This window comes from Halichoerus grypus, chromosome 4 (genome assembly GCF_964656455.1).
Source record: "Halichoerus grypus chromosome 4, mHalGry1.hap1.1, whole genome shotgun sequence".
Lineage (NCBI taxonomy): Eukaryota > Metazoa > Chordata > Mammalia > Carnivora > Phocidae > Halichoerus > Halichoerus grypus.
In genome coordinates, this window is record NC_135715.1 from 117985954 (window position 1) to 117996488 (window position 10535).

Below are 10535 nucleotides of genomic sequence, written 5' to 3' on the forward strand. Positions count from 1 at the left end.
GTGGTCTGATTTGTCCCCTTATCTCTGGTTTCCCCACACCTCCACATTTTTAGGATTTCTGTGAGCCTGATCACATAGCCCCCCATCTCTCCCTACCTAATCCTTACTCATTGGCTTTTCTGACAGACTTCTCCTTGTGATCTCTTTTGACTTCTTAAGACTTTGGTTAGTATGCATCATTTGCTCAGACCCAATCATGGCTTCTAAATGCAATTTTTTCCCCCTTCTTTTACTTTTAAAACAAATGACAGACACCCTGTGAAACTCATTTCCAGTCGTCATCTCTTGGACTTTTATAATATATTTATCTGCAATAAAGAAATTATCTTCCAGAGTGGGTACTTTCAGATGAAATCAATAAGGCCTATACATTCAGCACTGATACTATAAATGTTCTTTCTCAAAAGCAAACATAATAAAATAAGCATGCACACAGCATCAGTTAATTATGTGAACTCTGCTGAAAATTGCACAGGAGAGGCAAATAAGGTTTATTTGTGCTAGAAAAATGATTAAAGAAGACAATTTAGGTGATATAAACAAACTTATTTAACACTTCATGAAGTGGACAGTCTCCTTTCAGAGAACTGCATATTGGGTGGAAGGCAGAAAGCTTTTATCAGATAAAAAATAAATAACGAGGAGGGAGAGTCCAAGATGGCGGAGGAGTAGGAGACCTAAATTTCGTCTGGTCCCAGGAATTCAGCTGGATAGGGATCAAACCATTCTGAACACCTACAGACTCAACAGGAGAGTGAAGAAAAGAATAGCAACAACTCTCTGAACAGAAAAGCGACCACTTTCTGGAAGGTAGGATGTGCGGAGAAGTGAATCCGAGGTGATATTCGGGAAGACAGACGGTGGGGGGGGCCTCCGTCTGCCGCTTCTGGCAAGTGATAGAGCCGCGGAGCACAAAATCGGAACTTTTAGAAGTCGGCTCCGCTGAGGGATGTCGCTCTGGTGGCTAAGCGGGGGGTGGAACCCTCGCGGGACAGTGTGGTCTCAGGACCCTCAGGGTCACAGGAAGACCGGGGGTGCCTGAGTGCAGCAGAGCTCCCAGGTATCAGAGCAGGGAAGCCGGCTGCAGAGACGGAGCCGAGGAGCGGGCTCTCAGCTCGGGGTTGCCGTAAACCCTGATCTGTGGCACAGTCGGGCCCCTGCTCCTCCAGCAGGGACCCAACAAGCGGCAGATCCGGGGAGACTTCCCTTCCTCTCCCAGGAGGAGCGGCGCAGAAGCGCACCACAGGGATCTGCTGGGTTTGGAAACTCCACACGGGGTTGGGTGCAAGAGATAGAAATGCTCGGTCACAGGCCGGGTGAGCACGGAGTGCGGCCGGAGACTGGGGAGACGGGAGTGACTGACTGCTTTTCTCTGGGGGTGCACTGAGGAGTGGGGCCCGAGTTCTCAGCTCCTCTGGGGCAGAGATTGGGAGGCCGCCATCTTCACTCTCGTCCTCCAAAGCTGTGCGGAAAGCTTGCAGGGAACAAAAGCTCCCGAGAGCAAACCCGAGCAGATTACTTAGCCCTGACCGGCAAGGGCAGGGCAATTCCACCTCCGGCAAAGACATTTGGGAACCACGGCAACAGGCCCCTCCCCCAGAAGATCAGCAAGAACAGCCAGCCAAGACCAAGTTTATCCATCAATGAAAATGGCAGAACTCCAGCGCTGGGGGGATACAGCACATAGAATTCATGGCTTTTTTCCCCATGATTCTTTAGTGTTTCAACTTTAATTTTTTAAATTTTCTTTTTTTTTAATTATTCTTTCTTTTTTCAACCAACTTCTTATCAATTCATTTTTTAAAATCTTTTTTAATTTTCATTTGTACAATTATATTCTATCCCTTCATTGTATTTAATCTTATTTTTTGTATATATGTCAGTTTTTCTTTCTTTAAAATTTTGGGATGCAGTTTCTTCTAACAGACCAAAATATACCCAAAATCTAGTGTATGGCTCTCTTCTATTTACCTGCCTGATCACATTCTCTCTCTCTCTCTTTTTTTAGTTTTTCTTCTTTCTTTTTTCAACCAACTTCTTATCAATTCCTTTTTTAAAATCTTTTTTAAATTTTCATTTTTACAGTCATTCCATCCCTTCATTGTATTTAACCTTATTTTTGTGTGTGTGTATATATATATATATGTTTTTCTTTTTTTTAAATTTTGGGATGCAATTTCTTCTAACAAACAAAAATACACCCAAAATCTAGCATATGGCTCTGTTCTATTCACCAGCCTGATCATTTTTTTTTTCTCTTTTCTCTCCCGCCCCCCCCCCCCCCCCCGATTTCGGGTCTCTTCTGATTCGTTTAGTATATATATCTCTGGGGTTGTTATTACCCTTTTAGCATTTTGTTCTCTTGTTCATCTATTCTTCTCTTGACAAAATGACAAAACGTAAAAACTCACCTCAAAAAATAGAACAAGAGGCAGTACCGACTGCCAGGGACCTAATCAATATGGACATTAGTAAGATGCCAGAACTAGAATTCAGAATAACGATTATAAAGATACAAGCTGGGCTTGAAAAAAAGCATAGAAGACACTAGAGCAGATTACTTAGCCTGGCAGGGCAGTGCAATTTCTGGAGAAATAAAATCTAACCAAGTCGAAATCAAAAAGGCTATTAATGAGGTGCGATCAAAAATGGAGGCTCTAACTGCTAGGATAAATGAAGCAGAAGAGAGAATTAATGATATAGAAGACCAAATAATGGAGAATAAAGAAGCTGAGGAAAAGATAAACAACTTCTGGATCACAAGGGGAGAATTCAAGAGATAAGTGATACCATAAAGTGAAATAATATTAGAATAATTGGGATCCCAGAAGAAGAAGAAGAAAGAGAGAAAGGGGCAGAAGGTATATTGGAGCAAATTATAGCAGAGAACTTCCCGAATTTGGGGAAGGAAACAGGCATCAAAATACAGGAGGCTCAGCGAACCCACCTCAAAATCAATAGAAATAGGTCAACACCCCACATCTAGTAGTAAAACTTACAAATATCAGAGACAAAGAGAAAATCCTGAGAGCAGTTTGGGACAAGAGGTCTATAACCTACAATAGTAGGAACATTAGATTGGCAGAAGTCTTATCCACAGACACCTGGCAGGCCAGAAAGGACTGGCATGATATATTCAGGGTACTAAATGAGAAAAATATATGGCCAAGAATACTTTATCAGCTAGGCTGTCACTGAAAATAGAAGGAAAGATAAAAAGCTTCCAGGACAAACAGAAACTAAAAGAAGTTGCAATCACCATACCAGACCTACAAAAAATATTAAAAGGTGTCCTCTAAGCAAAAGAGAGCCCAAAAGTAACATAAACCAGAAAGGAACACAGACAATATACAGTAACAGTCACCTTACAGGCAATACAATGGCACCAAATTCATATCTTTCAATAGTTACCCTGACTGTAAATGGGCTAAATGCCCCAATCAAAAGACACAGGCTATCAGATTGGATAAAAAAACAATACCCATCATATGCTGTCTGCAAGAGACTCATTTTAGACCCAAAGACACCTCCAGATTGAAAGTGAGGGGGTGGAAAATCATTTACCACGCTAATGGACATCAAAAGAAAGCTGAGGTGGCAATCCTTATATCAGACAGATTAGATTTTAAACCAAAGACTATAATAAGAGATGAGGAATCGCACTATATCATACCTAAAGGGTCTATCCAACAAGAAGATCTAACAATTGTAAATATCTATGCCCCTAACATGGGAGCAGCCAATTATATAAGCCAATTAATAACAAAAGCAAAGAAACACATCAACAACAATACAATAATAGTGGGGGACTTTAACACCCCCTCACTGAAATGGACAGATTATCTAAGCAAAAGATCAACAAGGAAATAAAGGCTTTAAATGACACACTGGACCAAATGGACTCCACAGATATATTCAGAACATTCCATCCCAAAGCAACCGAATACACATTCTTCTCTAGTGCCTATGGAACATTCTCTAGAATAGATCACATCCTGGGTTACAAATCAGGTCTCAATTGGTACCAAAAGATAGGGGTCATTCCCTGCATATTTTCAAACCACAGTGCTTTGAAACTAGAACTCAATCACAAGAGGAAAATTGGAAAGAACTCAAATACATGGAGGCTAAAGAGCATCCTACTAAAGAATGAATGGGTCAACCAGGAAATTAAAGAAGAATTAAAAAAATTCATGGAAACAAATGAAATTGAAAACACAACTGTTAGGGGCACCTGGGTGGCTCAGTTGTTAAGTGTCTGCCTTCCGCTCAGGTCATGATCCCAGAGTCCTGGGATCGAGCCCGCATCAGGCTCCCTGCTCAGCCGGGAGCCTGCTTCTCCCGCTCCCCCTGCTTGTGTTACCTCTCTAGCTGTCTCTCTTTCTGTGTCAAATAAATCAATAAAATCTTAAAAAAAAAAAAAGAAAAGAAAACACAACTGTTCAAAATCTTTGGGATGCAGCAAAGGTGGTCCTAAGAGGGAAGTATATAGCAATACAAGCCTTTCTCAAGAAACAAGAAAGGTGGGGCACCTGGGTGGCTCAGTCGTTAAGCATCTGCCTTTGGCTCAGATCATGATCCCAGGGTTCTGGGATCGAGCCCCGCATCAGGCTCCTTGCTCGGCAGGAAGCCTGCTTCTCCCTCTCCCACTCCCTCTGCTTGTGTTCCTGCTCTCTCTCTCTCTCTCTCTCTGTGTCAAATAAATAAATAAAATCTTTAAAAAAAAAAAAAACAAGAAAGTTCTCAAATACACAATCTAACCATTCACCTAAAGGAGCTGAAGAAAGAACAACATATAAAGCCTAAACCCAGCAGGAGAAGAGAAATAATAAAGATCAGAGCAGAAATCAATGAAATAGAAACCAAAAGAACAGTAGAACAGATCAACGAAACTAGGAGTTGGTGCTTTGAAACAATTAATAAGATTGATAAACCCCTGGTCAGACTTATCAAAAAGAAAAGAGAAAGGACCCAAATAAATAAAATCATGAATGAAAGGGGAGAGATCACAACCAACACCGAATAAATACAATTATAAGAACATATTATGAGCAACTATATGCCAACAAATTAGACAATCTGGAAGAAATGGATGCATTCCTAGAGATGTATAAACTACCAAAACTGAAACAGGAAGAAATAGAAGACCTGAACAGACCCCTAACCAGCAAGGAAATCGAAGCAGTAATCAAAAATCTCCCACCAAACAAAAGCCTAGGGCCAGGTGGCTTCCCCGGGGAATTCTACCAAACATTTAAAGAAGAATTAATAACTTATTTTTCTGAAACTGTTCCAGAAAATAGAAATGGAAGGAAAACTTCCAAACTCACTTTATGAGGCCAGCATTACCTTGATCCCAAAAGCAGACAAAGACCCCATCAAAAAGGAGAATTACAGACCAATATCCCTGATGAACATGGATGCAAAAATTCTCACCAAAATACTAGCCAATAGGATCAAACAGTACATTGAAAGGATTATTCACTATGACCAAGTGGGATTTACTCCTGGGCTGCAAGCTTGGTTCAACATCCGCAAATCAAATCAATGTGATTCGCTACATTAATAAAAGAAAGGACAAGAACCATATGATCCTCTCAATAGATGCAGAAAAAGCATTTGGCAAAGTACATCATCCTTTCTTGATCAAAACTCTTCACAGTGTAGGGATAGAGGGTACATACCTCAATATCTTAAAAGCCATCTATGAAAAACCCACAGCAAATATCATTCTCAATGGGGAAAAACTGAGAGCTTTCCCCCTAAGGTCAGGAACATGGCAGGATGTCCACTATCACCACTGATGTTCAACATAGTACTAGAAGTCAGCCTCAGCAATCAGACAACAAAAAGAAATAAAAGGCACCTGGCAAAGAAGAAGTCAAACTCCCACACTTTGCAGATGATATGATACTTTATGTGGAAAACTCAAAAGACTCCACCCCAAAACTGCTAGAACTCATAAAGAAATTCAGTAAAGTGGCAGGATGTAAAATCAATGCACAGAAATCAGTTGCATTTCTATACACCAAAAAGACAGAAGAAAGAGAAATTAAGGAGTCAATCTCATTTACAATTGCACCCCAAACCATAAAATACCTAGGAATAAATCTAACCAAAGAGGCAAAGGATCTGTACTTAGAAAACTATAGAGTACTCATGAAAGAAATTGAGGAAGCCACAAAGAAATGGAAAAATGTTCCATGCTCATGGATTGGAAGAACAAATATTGTGAAAATGTCTATGCTACCTAGAACAATCTACACATTCAATGCAATCCCTATGGAAATACCATCAACTTTTTTTCACAAAAATGGAACAAATAATCTTAAAATTTGTATGGAACCAGAAAAGACCCAGAATAGCCAGAGGAATGTTGAAAAAGAAAACCAAAGCTGGTGCCATCACAATTCCAGACTTCAAGCTCTATTACAAAACTGTACTCATCAAGACAGTATGGTACTGGCACAAAAACAGACACATAGATCGATGGAACAAAATAGAGAACCCAGAAATAGACTCTCAACTCTATGGTCAACTAATCTTCGACAAAGCAGGAAAGAATATTCAGTGAAAAAAAGACAGTCTCTTCAACAAATGGTGTTGGGAAAATTGGACAGCCACATGCAGAAGAATGAAACTGGACCATTTCCCTACACCATACACAAAAACAGACTCAAAATGGATGAAAGACCTCAATGTGAGACAGGAATCTATCAAAATCCTTGAGGAGAACACAGGCAGCAACCTCTTCAACATCGGCCATAGCAACTTCTTCCTAGAAACATCGCCAAAGGCAAGGGAAGCAAGGGCAAAAATGAACTATTGGGACTTCATCAAAATAAAAAGCTATTGCACAACAAAGGAAACAGTCAACAAAACCAAAAGACAACTGACAGAATGGGAGAAGATATTTCCAAATGTCTTACTAGATAAAGGGCTAGTATTCAAAATCTGTATAGAACTTCTCAAACTCAACCCCCAAGGAACAGATAATCCAAACAAGAAATGGACAGAAGACATGAACAGACATTTCTGCAAAGAAGACATATAAATGGCCAACAGACACATGAAAAAGTGTTCAACATCCCTCGACATCAGGGAAATACAAATCAAAACCACAATGAGATACCACCTCACACCAGTCAGAACGGCTAAAATTAACAAGTCAGGAAATGACAGACGTTGGCAGGGATGTGGAGAAAGGGGAACCCACCTACACTGTTGGTGGGAATGCAAGCTGGTGCAGCCACTCTGGAAAACAGTATGGAGGTTCCTCAAAAAGTTGAAAATAGAGCTACCCTATGACCGAGCAATTGCACTACTGGGTATTTATCCCAAAGATACAAATGTAGTGATCTGAAGGGGCACCTGCACCCCAATGTTTATAGCAGCAATGTCCACAATAGCCAAACTATGGAAAGAGCCCAGATGTCCATCGACAGATGAATGGATAAAGAAGAAGTGGTATATATATACAATGAAATATTATGCAGCCGTCAAAAAAAAAAAAGAAATCTTGCCATTTGCAACAACATGGATGGAACTAGAGGGTATTATGCTAAGTGAAATAATTCAATCAGAGAAAGACAATTATCATATGATCTCATTGATATGTGCAATTTGAGAAACAAGGCAGAGGATCATAGGGGAAGATAGGAAAAAATGAAACAAGACGAAACCAGAGAGGGAGACAAACTGTAAGAGACTCTTAATCTCAGGAAACAAACTGAGGGTTGCTGGAGTGGAGTAGGGTGGGAGGAATGGGGTGGCTGGGTGACGGACACTGGGGAGGGTATGTGTTGTGGTGAGTGCTGTGAATTGTTTAAGACTGATGAATCACAGACCTGTACCCCTGAAACAAATAATATATGTTAATAATAATAATAATAATAATAATAATAATAAAAATAATAAAAAAATAATAATAAAATAAAGAACAAGGAAGAGAAAATATCTGATCGGCTGGGGCCACGTGGTGAACCTCGTTTGGGATGAGAAGGTGCAGAGTTGGCTTGGCATTTGGGGATTCTGCTGCCCGAACGTACTGTTTCTGGTCAAGTGGAGCATTGTAGAGACATGAAAGTTACCTAAGTTTTGGTTTGCAGACTTGGCATCCTGGTCAGAAGCAGCTCCATTTTGGGCCTACAGTTATTTCAATAGAAGTAACTTATTTTTCCTGGGTGTCTCCTGTGTATACATAGGTATACATCTTAATAAACTTTTTTCTCTTTTTAATCTGTCTTGTTTTACAAGGGTCTCAGCTAAGACCTCAGAAGGGTAGAGAGAAAATTATTTTTCCTCTCTTACATAGTCAAGCTCTTCAGAAAATGTCCAATCAATTTCCTGATATGATAATTAATGGGGAGCAGCTGTCTTTTCTCTTTCATTTAAAAAGTGGGATTTATGGGAGTGATATGAGGATTAATATTTATAAAGTACTTTTTCAAAGGAAGAAGCACTGTGATTATTCAGTAGAGTGTAGAGTTATTGGATAGTAAGATTAATCAATCTCTTGTAAATCTCTTTATGTAGGTAAAATGGATATGACAAAGGACTTGATCAGAAGCCCCAAAAAGGTATCATGTGCTCATCAACGTGCATGGTGAGGCTTGGCCGTATTTCAGCAAAGTCTGCAGAGTAGTACTCCCCCGGCATGCCTCCTGCCAGTGCAGCGTATCCTTTGTATCAAACCTCAGTAAGACTCACGGGCAGCTCTTACTCATGTCCATCGAATTGTTCTCTTTAGCAATATGTCACATTGCAAAAAATAGGCCTGCTCTGCAGAATAATGCCAATTTTTACTGAAGATTTAACGGGGAATGGAGAAGAGAGTTTAGATTACATATACCACAGTAATACGTAGTAAGATTTCTATATTATGATTCTGATTTCTTCCCAATGGTTCTTTCTGGCTGGCAGTACCCTCATGTCCAGGCCCTAATCTCTCGATGGCCCCCAAAACCTGTTTCCTGGAGTCCTTGGGCTCTGTCCACACCTCACTTTGCAAAACAAAGCATGTTGGCTAGCCAGCGTTTCACCCCTAAGAAATCAATTCAGGTTCAGGGACTATCTGTGGTTACTCCAGTCTGTTCTTGAAGCTTTAGTTGGAACTTTAGGAAGCAAATCCAGGATGCAAAGTGTTTACATTCAAAAAGGTGTGTGGATGAGGGTGGGAGAGCAAAGAGAGAAGCAAGTCTGCTATTGAAAGAAACAAGATTTTTCTCTTTTTCTTCAAGTGCTGACTTCTGTGTTTGTCCTCCCATCTTTAGACTTAGCTGGTACCTAAAGTCAATCAATTAAACATAAGATCTGATCGGAGATAAATGGTAACATAAAGCAGTATAAAATCACAGTGCCTAAATTTCATCACCATTCAGTATGTCCCAGTGGAGACTTTTGATCTAAAATAGTTTGTGAACAGAGTTCAATTCAAGAAATTGCAATTGAACAATAGTTACTTTCTAAAATGATAATAATAAAAAACCTGTGTGGGCAATAAAATATATTCAAAAAAATTGTGATTACACACTAAGAAAACAGAATATTAACACTGGTCTAAGAGCAAAGGGATAAAAATTGAATAAAAAATGACATTTGAAAGTTGTCTAAAATAAGCAAGCAGATAAACTTACCTTTGGGAGGATTTTATTTAAGATTCAGAATATTTAGAAAGATATTAAGGCAAAAAAGATAAAGTTTATACTTTAGATATTTATGTTTTGCATGAACTTGATTTGAAATGAATATAAGTAAAATTTAAAATACAAAAAAAGTATAATGCTTGTTAAAAGATAAACTGAAGCATATCATTATTTTTAAGAGTTTATTTGGGCTGAAATTGATTTAAATTGGGCAGCACTGAAAAGGAAATGGTCAGGAGCGCTCCCCTGACAGGAGCCAGGGGAAAGACTTATTTAGAAAAGGCGCAGAAGCAAAAAAAGGAAATTATTTGATTGGCTATAGCTCAAAGCCTAGTTGGCTGTTTGTGATTGGTTGTCCTTAGGTTTTGATTTTGTAACCTTGAGGCATTTACAGGCTTAAGTTTTGGTTTGCTTACATAGGCCACCAAAGCATCAGAGCCACTTCAATCTAATGGCATCCTTGTTTAATTAATTTAATATACTAAAGACTACAAAACACTTGATCTTAGCCAAAAGGCCGAGAAGCGATACTAAAGACTACAAAACAGATCATAAAGTTAAATTAAGAAAGTATTTATAAAGAACTCATTGCATGGTGTAATTTTCAATATTTAAGATGGGCACAATAAAAAACTTTCAAATAAGTGTTAAGGAGTTATTATCCAGAGATAATTATGAAAGGGGAGAGATCACCAGGCTCTCACCTCTACGTGGCTCTCAGATGTGAAGTCCAAATGATGGCCAGCAGTGATACAGGTAATTATTGCTTTAGATGTGATATTTCTCCTAATTGTTGTAAATTTTAAATGTTGGCAATTCTGTTGTTCAGACAGTGCTTAAGCGTTTTAAAAGTAATGAATTGACCTGCTCTGGGTATATTTTCTAAATCCT

The 10535-nt window shown here is 39.3% G+C and overlaps 1 pseudogene; it reads right to left on the reverse strand.

The window, feature by feature from the left end:
* Nucleotides 1–10045: 10045 nt before the first annotated feature.
* LOC118531461 (U2 spliceosomal RNA) lies at nt 10046–10173 on the reverse strand (annotated as a pseudogene).
* Nucleotides 10174–10535: the final 362 nt, after the last annotated feature.